The 21,347-nt window shown below is 27.2% G+C and overlaps 1 long non-coding RNA gene across 1 annotated transcript; it reads right to left on the bottom strand.

Moving 5' to 3' along the window:
• Window positions 1–6,929: 6,929 nt before the first annotated feature.
• On the bottom strand, window positions 6,930–13,885 carry LOC147802944 (uncharacterized). Its single transcript, XR_015429874.1, has 2 exons — window positions 11,401–13,885; window positions 6,930–7,078 (listed from the first exon to the last, which is right to left on the bottom strand). It is a non-coding gene; the product is annotated as an uncharacterized LOC147802944 (long non-coding RNA).
• Window positions 13,886–21,347: the final 7,462 nt, after the last annotated feature.

Here is a 21,347-nt window from a genome sequence, read left to right as displayed (position 1 = left end):
AGTGGCTATCATCACACTGAAAACAAAACATGGGAAGAAACTCAACAGGGTATATCTTGTAGCCACTACCCCCTGGCAAACCTCTACAAGTTTTCTTTTATAAATGTATGCAAGTTTGAAATCCACAATAGTTGGCGCAGCAAATCACAGAAGGAAAATATCCCCTCTACTCATATTTTGGTGTGTAAAGTCAACCATGATTAATGACATTTAAGTATTATCTTCAGAATAATGCTTATAATTGTTACTTTTTGTTAATTGTTATTTATTATAGCAACAAAATTTGTCAGGTGAATAAAATAATGCAGCATTAATTTAATAATTTTGATAATTAAAGCTTTAAAATAGAATTTTTTTTTACATAAGATCGCAACTAGTTTAACTCAGTATTTCGATTAATATTCCTTGATTAAGCTTAGGTACCATCAGAAAACTTTCCAAAAATTCATGATTTTATTAAAAATATCTTAACTGCATAACAATCGTATATAACGGGTCTGTATTTCGTCTCTTTACATTAAGCACAGTAAATGAGATTCAACAAATTCTCTTGCTTTTTTCCAAAATCGTTACGTTTTGTCATAGTTTGTTAAACTTCGCAAATGATAGGCTTAGAATATTTGTGTTTATTTCAAGCAGAATTAACTACAATAATTATTTACTTTTTTTGACAGTGAAGCATTATAATGAATTAACATTCTAAAATAGTAATAATTAAAGTAAGGAATAAAAGAACTTACCATTGAATTCGGCGTATGTAAACACACGCGTGCAACAATGTAAATAAATGTAGGGGTAGCTAGTGTAGGGGTAGCAATCCTTGTGTAGAACTTGCTCCCACGGAAAAGGAGTGAAAAGTTGAAACTTAGTATCGTTTAATCCACTTGTAAAACAAAAACTCAAATAACTGAAAGCAATGTGGAGAGTACTTTTGAATCTATATTGTTAATCAATTTTTTCTCTATTTTTGATTTTTCTTCTTATTTTTCTTATTATTATTCTAATTAAACCTGGAATAAAATGCTACATTGTAGAATAACTTTCATATAATATTTTTAAAAAAGTTAAATAAAACTGTCAAGCTTTTTTTTAAAAAATTATTACTATTTTACCTGATGACTTAAAGAAAAATGGAATTATATTGTTATGTAATGTTATTTTCATTACAGAGATATAATAGTATTTTATTTTTACTAGTATAATATTATTTGAATAGCTTGTACATAAAAAAACTCGATTTTAATGCTTTTTATAATTTTCATGAATTCATAAAAATTGCTGTTTTATGCTCTGGAAATGTAAAATTATTATAACAATAATTTATTATTAAAAGATAAACATGAATAAATATTATAAATTAAGATCACTGATTCGTAAGACATACAAGATTATTTAAAATACGTGATTATTTATTTTAAAACTTTACACTTTTTTGCTTCCTCTAACCAGGAACTTCATATCCAATCGTTAGGAATTAGAGGATCGTACTATAGTAATTTAACTAAATGAGACATTAATTATGTTATATTTTAAAACTGTAAAACTAACAATATACATTGATTTTTTTGTGCATCATATAGGCTGATCAATGAACCATAAATTGTAGGATTTCCATTTAATCCGAAATGAGAGTAAGAAAGATATTGTAGAATACATTCTACGTTAGGTCTTCCATCAAATCAAAAAGATTTAATCTAACTACATCCACCACTGTAAAAGTTTTATCGATTAACATAATATGGGATCAACATGTACATTTATTTATCTCTGGTTAATTTTAATTATTATATCATGATTACATGTTATTTCTCAAATTTCGTGCTTATTTTTTGTTTTTCTCGTCTGCGTAGGTGAAGATTTTACATACATTAATTGGCATGCATAAAGGCATGGTCTCACGATTTAGGTATCATTTTTAGTTGTTGGTGATGACCGTGTTAAAAATAATAGTTTGAAAAAATTCATAAAATATTTATTACATAAAAAAATACACATTTCCTTTTAAATCACGATTTCATTTGGAGAAAAGAAAAAAAAAGAGGTAATATCATGCATTTGAAAACTTGATTATAACAATAAGGGTAAAAAAGGGTGTCAAGTTGTTAACATTTCTAGTGGATCAAGTTATTTTCATATAATATATTAAAAATTTTATATTTAATTTCAGCTGGAAGGATCCATTTTCGTTAAACGTTCCGTTTCCCTCTTCAGTGCTTTAGATAAAAAAAAAAAGTAAATTCTTATGAATCTGTTTTTTCGCTTGCTGATATTTGTCTTCATTTTAAAAGCAATGTATGTATACAACATTAAAAAGATTTTGTTGAAATTTTATTCCCAGATAACACAGTGTAAACAGATAATGTGTCAACGAATTAATGAAGGAAGGAGTTTTAGTTACGTCGCACTAGAGCTGTACATTAGGCTTATCATCCATTTAGACTTAAATCTGAAGGGGTAGGAAATTTTCTCCAGATCCCTGTACATTTGGCACAGTAATGCGATCGACCACAGGCCTCTCGATTCCACAGATTTTAATAGCACATATATCGCATGTACTCGGTGGTGTCGAGGATCGAGCACCGCCCCCGTCAAGGACTAGAATGGCCCTTAAAACCCCTATTAACCGGGAACTAAGCCTAAATGAAAAAATCTTGGTCAAAAAACAAAGAAAAAAATTTGTCGCACTGATGTCAAAATATGAAAAAAACAAATATTTAATTTCTCTCTTCTCTTTTTTCTTGCTGTTGTTAATTTACGTCACACTAGAGCTGCACAATGGGCTATTGGCGACGGTCTGGGAAACATCCCGGAGGATGATCCGAAGACATGCCATCACAATTTTGATCCTCTGTGGAGGGGATGGCACCCCCGCTTCGGTAGCCCGACGACGTGCGCGCGAAGTCGAGCACTTTACGGTAGCACAGTTTAACGAGGACCAATACCGCACACCCTCGGTCCCTACGCAGACTGATCCAAGAGGCACCCGCACACTGACCGCAGCCAGTGATGTTTGACTTCGGTGATCTGTTGGGAACCGTGTCTTAACGATCAGTCCACTGCGGGACCTTTTTTTTCTTCTTAAAGGTGTTTTTTTTTTTTTTTTTTTTTTTTTTTTTTTTTTTTTTTTTTTAGGATCTATGTATTAGCATTGCAAAATTTAGGTCTTAACTTCAATTTTTGAGGAACTTTCTCTTTTCCTTACTTAATTCCTTTTCTTTTTTATTTAACTTCATTAACTATTTAAAACCTTCCAAGCATTGTGTCCCTAGGTAAATTTTACTAAAATTCCCTGTTATGTAACATTATTGCCCGATATGATTAAAAAAAAAAAAAAAAAAAAAAAAAAAAAAAAAAAAACAGACTATTCAATGCAAGAAAGCCTAAAACTGACAGCTCGGAAAAATAAACCGAACTAACGCTCTAACTATTTTTAAAAGTACTTCAATTTCACATACACAAAAACTCACTCATAAATAATATTTTGCAAAGAAATAAAGAATTATCATTACTTGCTCTTATAAAAAAAATTATTTTTCTGACATTACATACAACAAAACTTACAATTATTATTTATATTTTATGCTATTTTATATTATTTTTTATATTTTATAAATTTATATTATTTTTTACTATATATGATTTTCATAAATAATTTACTTATTGCAATTAAGATTTTATAATTAAGCAATTTCCAGATTATAAAATTCAAGATTCAAAGCAAAATTTAATAAATTTGTAAAAACGTTGTTGTGTGTAAAAACGTCTTTTAATAACAACCAATATTTTAAAACTTCCCACACTAAATTTTATTACGAAAACTAATTATGAGAATTATCTTTTTACCTGTTGTTTGATATGTATTTTTTTCTTTTCATTAATAAATATTATATACATTAAAGAATCAAGATTGATAAATTTTTCAAAATACTTTAATTCTATTTTTACAATTTATGAAGTTTTTGGAAGGAAAAAAAAATTAAATCAGTATTTTAAAATAAAGTAAATGTCTCTTTCATGCAGTAAGAACATGGAATTTAAAAGTAGACACATTTCTTAGCAATTATTTTGAAAAAACTTATATACGGTAAGCGATTATTGCAAAGTAAGAAATTAATAAATAAATGTTAACAAAATTAACCAAAAATAATCGTTTCTATTTCATGTTGATTGAAGTAGAAAATAATAATTAGAATATTGTATATTATAAATTATTTTTTATAAACTCGTATGGCGAGCGATAATTGCAATATAAAAAAATAGTGAATCAATTTTTACATAATAACAAAAAATAAATTTTTTAAATTAAGATCTTTGAATAATAATAATTATTAGTATTCGCATATTAACATCCCACTCTAGAGTAGGCTCGAACCTAGGACGCCGTACCCTTGAGGCGAACGCTGTAACCACTACACCACGACTCTTGTTCTGGACAGAGATAATTTAAATTTAAGTATAATGTGTTTTTACGTTATGTTCGTTGCATGTCAAGTAGTGGAAAATTTTTACTTTATTCAGTATTTTGGAAAATTTTTTAATTTTCATCATAATTTAGTCATATAAGAATTAAAACTCATAGTTCCCTTGTCAGTTACTGATAATGAGCCGACTCAATATTATCAACAAGCAAATATTTATAACCAGTTTAATAAAACAAAAATAATTATAAGTATTAAAAATTAAATATGAATTGTAATGAAAATCTGCAATGTTCAGTTTATTCGAATTCAAGTGAGACGTAAAAGATTATCTTTCTTGGGCTCTCACAGGTTCATCATTTTTGCTTGAAACATTTTTACCACTAAATTTACGTTTATAATCCCAAACAATTTACGTAAATATAACTATGCAACAAAACGTCAATTTTTCGTTAATAACACGTTTTTAAAAAACGGTCAAAAAATGGATAAAATGTACACGTTAAAATAACGTATTTTAAGTACGTATTTTTAACGAATTATTTAAAGGGAAAATTGATAACGTTAAATTGACGTAATTTTAACGTATACGTTTTAACGAATGAAGAAATGGTGAAAATCATTACGTGAAATTAACGTAATTTTAACGTATGCGTTTTAACGAATGAAGAAATGGTGAAAATCATCACGTGAAATTAACGTAATTTTATCGTATACGTTTTAACGAATGAAGAAATGGTGAAAATCATCACGTGAAATTAACGTAATTTTAACGTAAACCCAAAACCTTATAACGGACGAACGGATTTTTAACGTTTATTTGCCCTTTCATGCTATATATATATATATATATATATATATATATATATATATATTAAAATATAATATATATATATATATATATATATATATATATATATATATATATATATAATATATATATATATATATATATATATATATATATATATATATATATATATATATATATATATATATATATATATATATATATATATATATATATTTATTTATATATATATATGTATATATATATATATATATATATATATATATATATATATATATATATACCCATGCAGCAGAGATAAGTATAAATTACGTGAAAATAACGTTAAAATGCCACGAGGTTTAGAGCAAAAAAACGTTTATTTAAAACGTTTTATTTCCGTTTCGAGTGGTAGTCTCGAATTAGGTAAAAAAGCGTTTATATTTAGGTTGTTTTTAACGTAAAAATGACCGATTTTTGCCGTTATTTTGACTAAGGTGAATTTCGTAACCAATTTTTAACGTATTTTTTACGTTTTTTTCACCAAACTATTTACGTATATTTTTGGTTCTATAAATTCGTTTTTTTCACCATGAATATTTACGTGTTTTTAACTCTTATTTTTATTAAAATAACGTACATTTTACGTTATTTTAACCAAAATACAAACGCATTTTATCCATACTATTTACGTATTATTAACGCTTATTTTTGAGCTTTATTTACGTATTATTTACTCTTATTTTTGAGCTTTATTTACGTATTATTAACGCTTATTTTTGAGCTTTATTTACGTATTATTAACGCTTATATATCAATATTTTTAACGCTTATTTTGAGCTAGGTGAATTAATAAATTTTTCGCGTAAATTTAACTAAATTAATTTCAATTTATCGTAATTTTAACCGAATTGTTAACAATAGCATATTTTAAGTTGTTTTTTTTTAACTAAGAAGGAAAGAAACCATTCCGTATTTTAATGTTTATGCTGCACTAATTACACTAAAAAATATAGCATTTACTTTTTATTTAAAAAAAAACTTTTAATTCTTTTCGAACTAGAACTAAAATAACGGAAAATAGTCGATATTCATGTTTTTTTTTTTTTAGAATCCTAGAAAAAGCTTTTATTTTTAATCTCACACTTTCTGTAAATTTTTACAATTCAGATTATAACTCAACGAATATGGAATGCAAATCTTTCTACCTCTTCACAGCAGCATACTGGTTTATTTACGAAGTTTCATGTCTCTCAGGAATTTTTTACATTTTTCATTCCTAAAAGTTTGTAATATAAAGAATTGGTAGAAGAAAAAATTACTCAATACTTACATGATTTTCCAAACCCCTATGGAAAAAATTTTTTTTTTTTTTTAGTTTAAATTAATAATTAAGAAATCTACTGCTCTGCTGAAGTCCATGTTTCCAAATTGCTTGCAGGAAATTATCTACTCTTCTAGAATGCTTTGAATACAATGCTTTTGGGCTCATTATTTTTTTTTAATGCATATATTTTAGTTTTTAGCTTGAAAAATTTGACTAAAATTTACTTTAACACACACGCGAAGTAAAAAAAAATATTAACCAAATTTACCATTTGATTTGTTTATTTACAAAAATTACAATTTTTCTAAGTCTTATGTTCGTAAAATTACAATTTTTAATCCAGAAGAGCAGCTAACTAAATAATTTTAAATACAGAAAAAAACATTAAATCAAATAAGATTTATTAAGTTTTATTTATTTTACAACTATCATACAATATATTTACAATATATAGATTTACAATTATAACACATCGCTACAGATCTGAAACATTCATAACTTCTTCCACCCCGCTGTTACTATCACCTCTTCACTGCAATGTTCCTGGAAAACAAATAAATATTTTAGCATATGAAAAAAAATATACCGGACAATAATATTAAATTGTTACAACCAACAGTAGATTTCTATAACGAAGCAATACTGACTAGATAAAATACAGATAAATAAAAATTTTTAAAAAAATATTAAAACATGATTTTTATGGAATTTCTACTAAGTATATATCGATTGAGTACATCCAAATACTTAGATATAAGAGAATCTATTTTAAAAATTTTAGTCACATATTACATGACAAAATTATATACATATACAGCACAAATCTGAATTAGAATATTTCATATATTTTTTTTTTATCCTAACTAAATCTTACAATGAAGCCAGCAGTAAGTTATAAACAAAACATTAAATTATTTTTCGTGTGGCTTTGAGGAGAACTCCTCCAGACTTTTAGTCTGGTGCTGTCGGCTGCTTTGGTAACAAGTAAGAGCACAATGAAGGAATAAAGGTGTCAATTGGTTTACCCACACTGACCTAAAATCAAGACAAAACTATTCACAAAACACCCCTATTTGAAATTACTTTTTCTCATAACCGCAATACTTGCCACGACATGCACCCGTTGTCAGGTAAAGTTCTCCTAAAAGCTGCTCTATACTTTCTGTTTATTTACTTATCATCAGAATTTTATTTTTCTCTCTCATTCTTTTCATTTTCTTATTGCTCCTTGGGTGCAATTTTCATTCCTCTTCAGAATATTTTGCAAGAACTTTGTAGTTCAGAAATACAATTCGATTAGTTTCAGTTACGTAATTTTTAATTTCTCATTTATTAAAACAGTAAAAATACTATGCCTTTTAACACTAACAGTATCTTTAATATACAAAAGGAGTAATTTTAACAAATTCAGTAATTTGTTAAACTATATATTTATTTACATAATATATTTACAATTGCCTCTGTTAAAGCTTTTTCAAACAAAAAATGGTTATTTTGAAAATTCTTTAATTTCTGGAAAATCGCTGCTAAAACGTAACACTTTACTCCAAAATACATTCGAAAGCTGTTAGGTGATTTAGAGATTCATTTCCACAACAGAATTCTTAGTAATGGTGGGGCATTAAATTCCAGGGTGGGAAAAATAGGTTTTGTGTTCCTTGACCCAAGTGTGATACTATCAGGTTGCTTGGGGGGAGTAAAAACTTTATTTGTTTAAACCACTTTAAAAGGACTGGATAAAAAAATTTCAACAAAAAAAAACCAGTTAGTGTTAGTTAAATGTAGCAACATGACAGAATGTTTGGAGTAATGCAGTATAGCAATTTTGGACTATAAAAACAATTCGGAGGAACAGCTTTAAACTTAAAATTGTTTCAAAAAATAATAATTTTATGCTTGGAACTAATTAGAAATTATCTTTTTTAATGCTGCATATATATATATATATATATATGAGCAAAATAAAATTACCAACCTTCCACACCCTTGCAAAAAAATAAAATAAAAATTTTTTTGAACAAGTATAGAGCAGATATATCAAAAATTTTTTTAAACTTATTTAAAGATGTGAAAACAAATATATATTTTTTTGTCAAACTGTAATTCATATAGTTTGTAGTAGTGATAATTTCCATTGCATGAACTACTTAATTTACAAGATATATAAGTTTTCTGCAATATTAGACATTTAACATAAATTTTACTTAATAGTTTTTGTTTAAATAAAAAGTTGGAACATAAGTATGCTAAATGTATACAGTAAAATGCAAGAAAATATAATAAATTAATAAAAACTAGTCAGTCTAACTCTTTTAGAGAAAAGTAAGCATTTTTTGCAACCTTGATATTCACAATGAATCTTGTTTTAAAGCATTTTAATCATTAATACTTCAACACCAAATAATAGACACAAAAACATTCACTTGGAAAAATAAGATATTTAAATAAAAGATGTTTTCAAACAGTATGAAATCAAAAATTTTTTCATTTAATGTAAGCATAATAATATAGTGCAGAAGTTATTGAAAATAAAACTTTATAAAAATAAAGTGATAATATCATAGACAGATATATCATATAAATAGAAAATATCATATGTATAGCATAGCTGCCAACCTTAGGAATCAAAAATTAGGAACACTATGCGCCACAAAATTACGCACCAATTACGAGAGTAAGACAAAAATTTAACTATTAAATATTAACATTGACAAATATTAAAATATCTTAAGTAAATTAGTAAAACGAAACTATAAACACTATCCTTTGAGGGAAATTTATAATATTAATATTTTATAATTAGGAATACCGGTATAATAGTTTAAAAACAACCATTACTTTTTAATACATAATTATTATTCTCCAAATTATAAAAGACAGGTAAATAATAATCTACGACATAAGCAAATATTTCTGATGCATGTGTTTAAATACTGTAGTACATTTTTTCAAAAATAATAATAGTTGTTTAAGATTCAATTTAGTGAAATGATCAGCAACAGCTATTAGAATAGTATTTTCCAATAAAAAGCTACTAAAAATTACTTCTGCACAATGATCACAGGAAGCATGTGGCGATCAGAACTAGGGTTTGATTTAAAAGCAAAAATACTGAAATTTTAGGAAAATTCAGATTTTTTATAAAAATATCAGATTTTTAGATTTGATATAAAAATTAGGAACAAATCCGAAAAATTCTGAACAGTTGGCAGCTATGGTACAGTCATAGATATAAAATCATTGATTAAAGTTAACAATATTGAAAGTTCAATTTCTAATATGAGGAATTGTAAAAAACTGCAGATGTACAAAAAAAATATATATATATAAACATATATACAATTGGCTTAGTTTAATTAAAACACGGATAATTTGAAATCTTGTGGCAGAATGTTTTTGAGCTATCTGCGACTAAACTCTCCAGCACTAATATCTAATTGCAAAATACTTTTAATACAAACAAACATATATGTTGCTAATTTAAAATGGCAAATACGCTGTGTCAACAAAAAATAATAATAATGATTTTCTTAATTTAACACGAAATTTTTTGTTTTTAATATTATGGGTTATATTCTCATATTTTGTTGGTGGGAAGACACACACTTTATTAGCTTCTTCGCATTTTGTAAATAATCATCACAATAAAAAAATATTAAATATCATGAAATCCGTAGTAGCAATTGCCCCCCCCCCCCCCAAAAAAAAAAATATATGATGTAATTACGTAAATTGAACTCCTCAAAAGCGTGTTACACTTTGAAATTATGTTGTAATAAATAATATCGTATAAAAAATATCGGATTTAAAATTTAAGGAGAAATCAGCATCTATAAGTTCTAAAAATTCGATAGAATTTAAAAAAAAAGAAAAGATAGCCTTAAAAAAGAGATACTCAAATTCACGATTCGAGTTTTCCATATTGTTTAAATATATCAAGATGGTTAAGAATCAAATGAAAATCAATATCAATAACTGCCGAAAATACTATCAAAACATTACGTCGGTGAAAATTGAGTATGTCAAAAACTGATTATCTAAATGCATGATTCAAATATTGCATGTTCAAATATTTCTGTAAAAAAGAAAAGTAATATTTTCTTCCTTTCAAGCGAAAAATCTTTCTGCAAGAGATCTGTAAAATTTTGCAACAATGTCGCCGTGTCGCTGCGATTCTGCCATGGAGATTTTCAATACTGAGCAATATGTATCAATCTTAATTCCCCGAGAATTTCCAATTGATGTTGTTTATTCATTTTAATGTTTGCCAAATGTTTGGTTTGAGTAGCCTTAGCCTTTGAGGGATTCATCAATCTGCATAATTGTTGAAGAATTGTTAAAAGCAAAATAGAAGTTTCAGAATTTGTTTGAACTTATGGAGGACTATGAATAAAAAGACTAATTTAATGCAGATAAAACACTTTTTTTTTCTTAAGTGCCAGTGAAATAAAACATTGGAACAGCAGAAATAGTGGTGGTAAAAACAGTAACAGTTTACCATTCTACTTGATACTAACGATGAAACTTATACCAGAAACTTCTGTTATAAATTAGTTGAATAGTGCAAAGGCTGATGATTGTGCATCAAATAATTAGGATTCTACAGTACATGGAAAATATATTTACAATATATGATAATTAATTTTAAGAGACAAATTTTTGAGTACTTTTATTTGTTGTTATTGAAGCATGGGCAGCCTATGTAAACAATGTTTAATTACTATTTTTAATATCAGCAAAAGTAATCTGACATAATTTTTAACAATTGATTTGTTCATGTTTATAATTTCACGAATTTTTTTTACCCATTTTTAAGTACAAGAAAAAAGGAAATAATTCAAATACAGTTATTTCTTTAGACATACTTAATTCAGGTACCTTCAAATGAGACTTGATGGAGGTTCATTCTCAAAGCTAGATCCTTTTCAAAGATCTTCCTCAGAAGTACATCAATAGATTATGAAAAAGAAAATTCATTCAGTTAATACGTTTAAAAACATAGAAATTATTCAAACATATTTTTATACGGGCACATTTATTATTCAGAACTAGAGAAGTAAGAAGTAATGGTTTGGCAGAATGTTAGCTAAAAAAATGGTGAAATGCAGAATATATTTTTATAGCAATATTTTTTTTTAAAAAAATTCATTAATAAATATTTTTTACGAATAAATAAGTTTATTTATAATTGGAAATTACTCCATGCTTATCTATATTAGTGGAATGGGCTAAAGGGAAAACAAAAAATTAAACCAGAAATACTTAATAAAGTTATGAAGTAAAATAGAAAGAGAAAAAAAAATTATCATAATTGTTACAACAAAACTTCCATGCTAAGAATAATATTTTCTGTAAAGCAGTATCCATAAAGCAATATTAACTAAAATATAATCTATTAGAAATATGTTATTAAAATGCTTTGTTATCTTAAAAACACTAACAAAAACAAAAGATTATATACAAATGTAAAACAGAAAAATCTATTTTAATTCTCAAAATAAAATTTTAAAGCTTTACATCTCAGTCTTTCCAATTATCATATTTTCCAGATAAGAATAAAGTCAATAGAAACATTCTTAATTACTGTGTCATACAGTTAATAAAAACAAAGTTTTTTAGAAATGTAAAAAGCTAGGTAAAAACTAAGACAAAAATTGTTTAAAAGAAAATTTTAGCAATAAAAATTTCAATTGAACTTTTTCACCTAGCAAGGGTCTGTCTAGGTTTTTCTGAGAAGTACCTATTTTATGAAAATTTAGACATAATTTGTGAAAAATTAAAAACTACATTAAAAAATTAACACCAAAATATGGATTTATCGTTTCTTAAGGAATACAAAAATAAAATTATAAGAAAAAGTATTTTGTGAAACTACTGTTTTTTCTAAAGTTTAATTTGTGAAGGTACCGCTAAACGGTAGTAAATTCGGCCTTGACAGACCCCTGCCTAGGCATATTTTTAGAATACAATGACTATAAAAGAATTAAAAAAGTTTTAAACAGCAATGTAAATTTAAATAAAAGCTTGAATAAGAATAATTCTAAAGATAATTTAATATTGAAAATTACTGCAATTATTTTCCATATCGTTTTAGCTGATAAATTTCAAAAACTGTTTCAAAAATAAGAAGAAAAATTTCCAGTAAATGTTCAACTGGGTGTTTTTTTTTCTTTTTTTGTTTTAAAGATATCATGTTGCAAAATAAATAGTCAAAAAACTATTTTGTCCATGTGAGATTTTCTCTTGCAATAGCTTGTTAAGATGACACTTCCACGACATTTTGGTTGAAGAACCATCTGATATAGACTCTTGTAAAATTTACCCCAATCAAGCGTGTTTAACCATTGGTTCTTTAAAAAGGTAAAGTTAAAAGAAAATGCAACTACTCAACTTTTTTAAAAATGCAACAACTAATAGTTTTTATACTTTATAAGACAATAGTAGGTAAGTAGATAAGACAGCTCAAATTAATAACAATATGATAGGACTGTTTCACACATTAAACTTGTCTCGTCTCATTTGCTAATAAAATTGCCATCTCGTACTGAGTAGGCAAAACAGTAAGAAAAATGTCCGTATCATGATCTGCCGGTGAATAATCACTATATCTTCTAAGCAACTTCCAAGCAGCAACTAGGAGGAACTAAAAAAAATTAACTAACGGATATCAACTTGAAGAGTATAACTCGTAGCCACCTTTCTCACACCTTTACATATTCTTTTAAAAAGTTAGCAGTTAGAAATCTATTTGGTGCCTGGACGATAGCAGTTGGCATAACTGCTCACAATACAGAATTAACCATAATAGAGAATTAAAAGTTTAATGAGTATTTCTATGTTGTTACCTATGGCTAAGTATTTATAAACTTCCAGTGGTCCACGAAAAATTACGAAAATATCTCAGAATGGGAGTAACTCAGAGAATATAAGTTGAGGCAACCCTCAGGAAAACTTCGACATACTTTTTTTTAAATTTTTGCAAAGTACAAATTTTTTTTTTGTTTCAACATTTTTAGTTGGCACAATCTAGTTCAAATAGGGAAACATCCCCTTTTATTTGATTCATAAAATCAGGGGAGATCTCTATAAAATGAACAATGGCAGAATAATCAGCACGTCTTGGCAACTTCTGGTATCGGAGAAACTGAAAGAAAGTAAAAAAATCACAGAAAGGGACGGACTCGAAAGATATAACTCATAACCATTTGGCAAACATTCATGTTTTTTTTTAAAAAAATTTCAAGTTTATATCTTTTTGGTAGCTTGGCTATTGTAGTTAGTGTGACAGATTAATATATGGAAATATCCCCTAAAATTAGTGAAACAGAAAAATTTACATTATAAATCTAGCTAGCCTAAAATTCTTTTCTACTCTGGAACATTTGTTTATCATCACCTGTGGCAGAATAATCAACAGGTCTTGGTAACTTCCAGTGACTATCATCACACTGAAAACAAAACATGGGAAGAAATTCAAAAGGGTATATCTTGTAGCCACTACCCCCTGGCAAACCTCTACAAGTTTTCTTTTATAAATGTATGCAAGTTTGAAATCCACAATAGTAGGCGCAGCAAATCACAGAAGGAAAATATCCCCTCTACTCATATTTTGGTGTGTAAAGTCAACCATGATTAATAACATTTAAGTATTATCTTCAGAATAATGCTTATAATTGTTACTTTTTGTTAATTGTTATTTATTATAGCAACAAAATTTGTCAGGTGAATAAAATAATGCAACATTAATTTAATAATTTTGATAATTAAAGCTTTAAAATAGAAATTTTTTTTACATAAGATCGCAACTAGTTTAACTCAGCATTTTAGATTAATATTCCTTGATTAAGCTTAGGTGCCATCAGAAAACTTTCCAAAAATTCATGATTTTATTAAAAATATCTTAACTGCATAACAATCGTATATAACGGGTCTGTATTTCGTCTCTTTACATTTTATGCACAGTAAATGAGATTCAACAAATTCTCTTGCTTTTTTCCAAAATCGTTATGTTTTGTCATAGTTTGTAAAACTTCGCAAATGATAGGCTTAGAATATTTGTGTTTATTTCAAGTAGAATTAACTACAATAATTATTTACTCTTTTTGATAGTGAAGCATTATAATGAATTAACATTCTAAATAGTAATAATTAAAGTAAGGAATAAAAGAACTTACCACTGAATTCGGCGTATATAAACACACGCGTGCAAAATTGTAAATAAATGCAAGTAGTGTCGTCTAGTGTAGGGGTAGCAATCCTTGTGTAGAACTTGTTCCTACGGAAAAGGAGTGAAAAGTTGAAACTCAGTATCGTTTAATCCACTTGTAAAATAAAAACTCAAATAACTGAAAGCAATGTGGAGAGTTACTTTGAATCTATATTGTGAATCAATATTTTCTCTATTTTTGATTTTTCTTCTTATTTTTCTTATTATTATTCTAATTAAACCTGGAATAAAATGCTACATTGTAGAATAACTCTCATATAATATTTAAAAAAAAGTTAAATAAAACTGTCAAGCCTTATTTAAAAAATTATTACTATTTTACCTCATGACTTAAAGAAAAATGGAATTATATTGTTATGTAATGTTATTTTCATTACAGAGATATAATAGTATTTTATTTTAACTAGTATAATATTATTTGAATAGCTTGTACATAAAAAAACTCGAATTTAATGCTTTTTATAATTTTTATGCATTCATAAAAATTGCTGTTTTATGCTCTGGAAATGTAAAATTATTATTAACAATAATTTATTATTAAAAGATAAACATGAATAAATATTATAAATTAAGATCACTGATTCGGAAGACATACAAGATTATTTAAAATACGTGATTATTTATTTTAAAACTTTACACTTTTTTGCTTCCTCTAACCAGGAACTTCATTTCCAATCGTTAGGAATTAGAGGATCGTACTATAGTAATTTAACTAAATGAGACATTAATTATGTTATATTTTAGAACTGTAAAACTAACAATATACATTGATTTTTTTGTGCATCATATAGGCTGATCAATGAACCATAAATTGTAGGATTTCCATTTAATCCGAAATGAGAGTAAGAAAGATATTGTAGAATACATTCTACGTTAGGTCTTCCATCAAATCAAAAAGATTTAATCTAAATACATCCACCAATGTAAAAGTTTTATCGATTAACATTATATGGGATCAACATGTACATTTATTTATCTCTGGTTAATTTTAATTATTATATCATGATTACATGTTATTTCTCAAATTTCGTGCTTATTTTTTGTTTTTCTGGTCTGCGTGGGTGAAGATTTTACATACATTAATTGGCATGCATAAAGGCATGGTCTCATGATTTAGGTATCATTTTTAGTTGTTGGTGATGATCGTGTTAAAAATAATAGTTTGAAAAAATTCATAAAATATCTATTACGTAAAAAAATACACATTTAAATAAAAAGCACATTTTAAATCACGATTTCATTTGGAGAAAAGAAAAAAAAAAGAGGGGTAATATAATGGATTTGAAAACTTGATTATAACAATAAGGGTAAAAAAGGGTGTCAAGTTGTTAACATTTCCAGTGGATCAAGTTATTTTCATATAATATATTAAAAATTTTATATTTAATTTTAGCTGGAAGGATCCATTTTCGTTAAGCGTTCCGTTTCTCTCTTCAGTGCTTTAGATAAAAAAAAAAAAAAAAAAGTAAATTCTTATGAATCTGTTTTTTCGCTTGCTGATATTTGTCTTCATTTTAAAAGCAATGTATGTACATATTAAAACGATTTTGTTGAAATTGTATTCCCAGATAACACAGTGTAAACAGATAATGTGTCAACGAATTAATGAAGGTAGGAGTTTTAGTTATGTCGCACTAGAGCTGTACATTAGGCTTATCATCCATTTAGACTTAAATCTGAAGGGGTAGGAAATTTTCTCCATATCCCTGTCCATTTGGCACAGCAATGTGATCGACCACAGGCCTCTCGATTCCACAGATTTTAATAGCACATATATCGCATGTACTCGGTGATGTCGAGGATCGAGCACAGCCCCCGTCAAGGACTAGAATGGCCCTTAAAACCCCTATTAACCGGGAACTAAGCTTAAATTGTTGTTGTTGTTAATTTACGTGGCACTAGAGCTGCACAATGGGCTATTGGCGACGGTCTGGGAAACATCCCGGAGGATGATCCGAAGACATGCCATCACAATTTTGATCCTCTGCGGAGGGGATGGCACCCCCGCTTCGGTAGCCCGACGACCTGCGCGCGAAGTCGAGCACTTTATGGTAGCACAGTTTAACGAGGACCAATACCGCACACCCTCGGTCCCTACGCAGACTGATCCAAGTGGTCACCCACCCGCACACTGACCGCAGCCAGTGATGCTTGACTTCGGTGATATGCTGGGAACCGTGTCTTATCGATCAGTCCACTGCGGGACTAAGCTTAAATGGAAAAATCTTGGTCAAAAAACAAAGAAAAAAATTTGTCGCACTAATGTCAAAATATGAAAAAGCAAATATTTAATTTCTCTCTTCTTTTCTCTTTCTTGATGTTGTCGTTGTTGTTAATTTACGTCGCACTAGAGCTGCACAATGGGTTATTGGCGACGGTATGGGAAACATCCCGGAGGATGATCCGAAGACATACCATTACAATTTTGATCCTCTGCGGAGGGGATGGCACCCCCGCTTCGGTAGCCCGACGACATGCGCGCGAAGTCGAGCACTTTACGGTAGCACAGTTTAACGAGGACCAATACCGCACACCCTCGGTCCCTATGCAGACTGATCCAAGTGGCACTTGCACACTGACCGCAGCCAGTGATGTTTGACTTCGGTGATCTGCTGGGAACCGTGTCTTAACGATCAGTTCACTGCGAGACCTTTTTTTTTTCCCTCAAAGGTGTTTTTTTTTCAGGGTCTATGTATTACCATTGCAAAATTTAGGTCTTAACTTCAATTTTTGAGGAACTTTCTCTTTTCCTTACTTAAATACTTTTCTTTTTTATTTATATGATCTAAATAATTAAAAACAATTTATTTAACTTCATTAACTATTTAAATCTTTCCAAGCATTGTGTCCCTAGGAAAATTTTACTAAAATTCCCTGTTATGTAACATTATTGCCAGATATGATAAAAAAAACAAAATTAAAAAAAAAAAAGACAGACTATTTAATGCAAGAAAGCCTAAAACTGACAGTTCGGAAAAATAAACCGAACTCTCTAACTATTTTTAAAAGTACTTCAATTTCACATACACAAAAACTCACTCATAAATAATATTTTGCAAAGAAATAAAGAATTATCATTACTTGCTCTTATAAAAAAAATTTATTTTTCTGACATTACAACAAAACTTACAATTATTATTTATATTTTATGCTATTTTATATTATTTTTTATATTTTATAAATTTATATTATTTTTTACTATATATGATTTTCATAAATAATTTACTTACTGCAATTGAGATTTTATAATTAAACAATTTCCAGATTATAAAATTCAAGATTCAAAGCAAAATTTAATAAATTTGTAAAAACGTTGTTGTGTGTAAAAACGTCTTTTAATAACAACCAATATTTGAAAACTTCCCACACTAAATTTTATTACGAAAACTAATTATGAGAATTGTCTTTTTACCTGTCTTTTGATATGTATATTTTTTTTTCATTAATAAATAACATTAAAGAATCAAGATTGATAAATTTTTCAAAATACTTTAATTCTATTTTTACAATTTATGAAGTTTCTGGAAGGAAAAAAAATTAAATCAGTATTTTAAAATAAAGTAAATGTCTCTTTCATGCAGTAAGAACATGGAATTTAAAAGTAGACTCATTTCTTAGCAATTATTTTGAAAAAACTTATATACGGTAAGCGATTATTGCCAAGTAAGAAATTAATAAATAAATGTTAACAAAATTAACCAAAAATAATCGTTTCTATATCATGTTGATTGAAGTAGAAAATAATAATTATAATATTAAAATTATTTTTCATAAACTTGTATGGTGAGCGATAATTGAAATATAAAAAAATAGTGAATCAATTTTTACATAATAACAGAAAAATAAATTTTTTAAATTAAGATCTTTGAATAATAGTATTTATTAGTATTCGCATATTAACACCCCACTCTAGAGTAGGCTCGAAACTAGGACGCCGTACCCTTGAGGCGAACGCTGTAACCACTACACCACGACTCTTGTTCTTGACAGAGATAATTTAAATTTAAGTATAATGTGTTTCTACGGTATGTTCGTTGCGTGTCAAGTTGTAGAAAATGTTTACTTTATTCAGTATTTTGGAAAATTTCTTAATTTTCATCATAGTTTAGTTATATAAGAATTAAAACTCATATTTCCCTTCTCAGTTACTGATAATGAGCCGACTCAATATTATCAACAAGCAAATATTTATAACCAGTTTAATGAAACAAAAATAATTATAAGTATTAAAAATTAAATATGAATTGTGATGAAAATCTGCTATGTTCAGTTTATTCGAATTCAAGAGAGACGTAAAAGATTATCTTTCTTGGGCTCTCACAGGTTCATCCTTTTTGTTTGAAACATTTTTACAATTAAATTTACGTTTATAATCCCAAAAAATTTACGTAAATATAACTATGCAACAAAACGTCAATTTTTCGCTAATAAAACGTTTTTAAAAAACGGTCAAAAAATGGGTAAAATGTACACGTTAAAATAACGTATTTTAAGTACGTATTTTTAACGAAATACTTATAGGGAAAATTGATAACGTTAAAATAACGTAATTTTAACGTATACGTTTTAACGAATGAAGAAATGGTGAAAATCATTACGTGAAATTAACGTAATTTTAACGTATACGTTTTAACGAATGAAGAAATGGTGAAAATCATCACGTGAATTTAACGTAATTTTAACGTAAGACCAAAACCTTATAACGGACAAACGGATTTTTAACGTTTATTTGCCCTTTCATGCTGCATGGGTATATATATATATATATATATATATATATATATATATATATATATATATATATATATATATATATATATATATATATATATATATATATATATATATATATATATATATATATATATATATATATATATATATATATATATATAAATATAAATACACTCGTTGCCCATTTTACTCTACTTGTTGAAAAATTGTAAGTAGTAGTTATATGGTTGTCTATAGGTCCTATTTCATTCCAAAAATTAGAGCATTGCCTCTTCACAAATGTTCGTAATTACATTTAAGTGTATAAGAATAGATCTGATATTTAAATTTATTCTGATGTGATTCTGATATTTAGATAATAAGTTTTTTTTTCTCTTTCAAAATGGATATTAACAGTTTATACAACCTTAACAAGTATCCCTTTTAAATATACTTATCTAGTCATACAAATATTTAATAGTTTTACCTACTCTGACGAAGTATCATGTGTGCATTTTGTAAGCGAATTTAATGTCTCGATATCCATACGAAATTCAATTCAAGGCTAATGTTAAAATTAAATATTCAATAAAGGCTAAAATTGTTTCCTGAGATGGAGTTGCATGGTTTAATTTCAAATGCAGCTCGAGTTGTTTGACGGGTGGAAGATGCAATTTATTTTCAGGGTGCCATAACAAAACTAATTAACGCATCATTTTATGAAGGACCAAAATAATTAGTCCTCCATCCAACATTCTTCATGGTGATAGGTTTCAGATACAGCGATGTACTAAACTATATAATATCCAATGGGAATAAATTCCGACGTTTCGTTTTATTCGATTAACAGAAAATCAAATATGAATATTTTCCTCTACATTTTATTCACAATGTTCATAACACGGGTGTTTGTGTTCGGTAATGAATCGAATTTGGTGATTTTTTAAAAATAAAAATACAGGTTTGTTTTAATTATATTGTACTTTTTAAGAGTTAAAAGTAAAATTTAGAAGAGTAGTTACTTGATCAAAAATTACTTCATTACGAGAGTAATTACTTGATTTTCAACTTTTCTTTCTCTCTCGACTATTGTGGTTTTTCTAGTTTTTTTTCTCATTTTTATTTTGTTATTAACAAATCATTTTTGTTTCTACTCATACACATCAGGCAAGTCTTGAAAATGGGTGTCTGTTTTTGAGTGCTTGATACAAGTAGACTGTTATTTTGACTGATATTATATTTTAGCGAATGAAGTCTTTAATTAAGTAATATCTTACAGCTTTGTCTTATTAAGATCATATATTTAATATCCAGAATAAGAATAATTTTAATTTATTACTCATTAAACATGAGGTTTCTCATTTTACGAACTTTATATTTTACGTTATGTCTTCCTAAACGATATAAAATGAGCTTAAAACATTAATAATATTTTCAAAATTTTAAAAGCCTTATTCTTAGCGAAACAATCAACAATATTACTGTATTGTGTTGTATTGCTCATAACTGTTATTTTTCATAAATTTTAATAAGATCTTGTTATTGTTTATGATATTTCTAACAGAAGTTACCTTTACTAATTATCTATCTAATTATCTTTACTAATAATAAGAAGTTTAGTTTTATTTATAGTCTGATACTAATTTTTTGAAAATTAAATGGACTTCGCAGTTAAGTCAAAAGACAAACAAAACAAATATTCACAAATTGATAAAATGAGTCAACTTGTATGAATTAGAACAAAGTGATTTACCGAAACTATTTAAAATAGGTTCTTAAATTGTCGTTAAAAAACTCATTACTATTAAAAAGAAAGATGTTGTATAAATTGTTACTTTTCAGAAACAAGCTACTTAAGTTATTTCATAATCT

The sequence above is a fragment of the Parasteatoda tepidariorum genome, chromosome 10 (genome assembly GCF_982258835.1).
Source record: "Parasteatoda tepidariorum strain Cologne lab strain chromosome 10, Ptep-v5.0, whole genome shotgun sequence".
Taxonomy (NCBI): domain Eukaryota; kingdom Metazoa; phylum Arthropoda; class Arachnida; order Araneae; family Theridiidae; genus Parasteatoda; species Parasteatoda tepidariorum.
The sequence above is the reverse complement of the archived record's forward strand: the minus strand, read 5'-3'. Positions and strand labels throughout refer to the sequence as shown.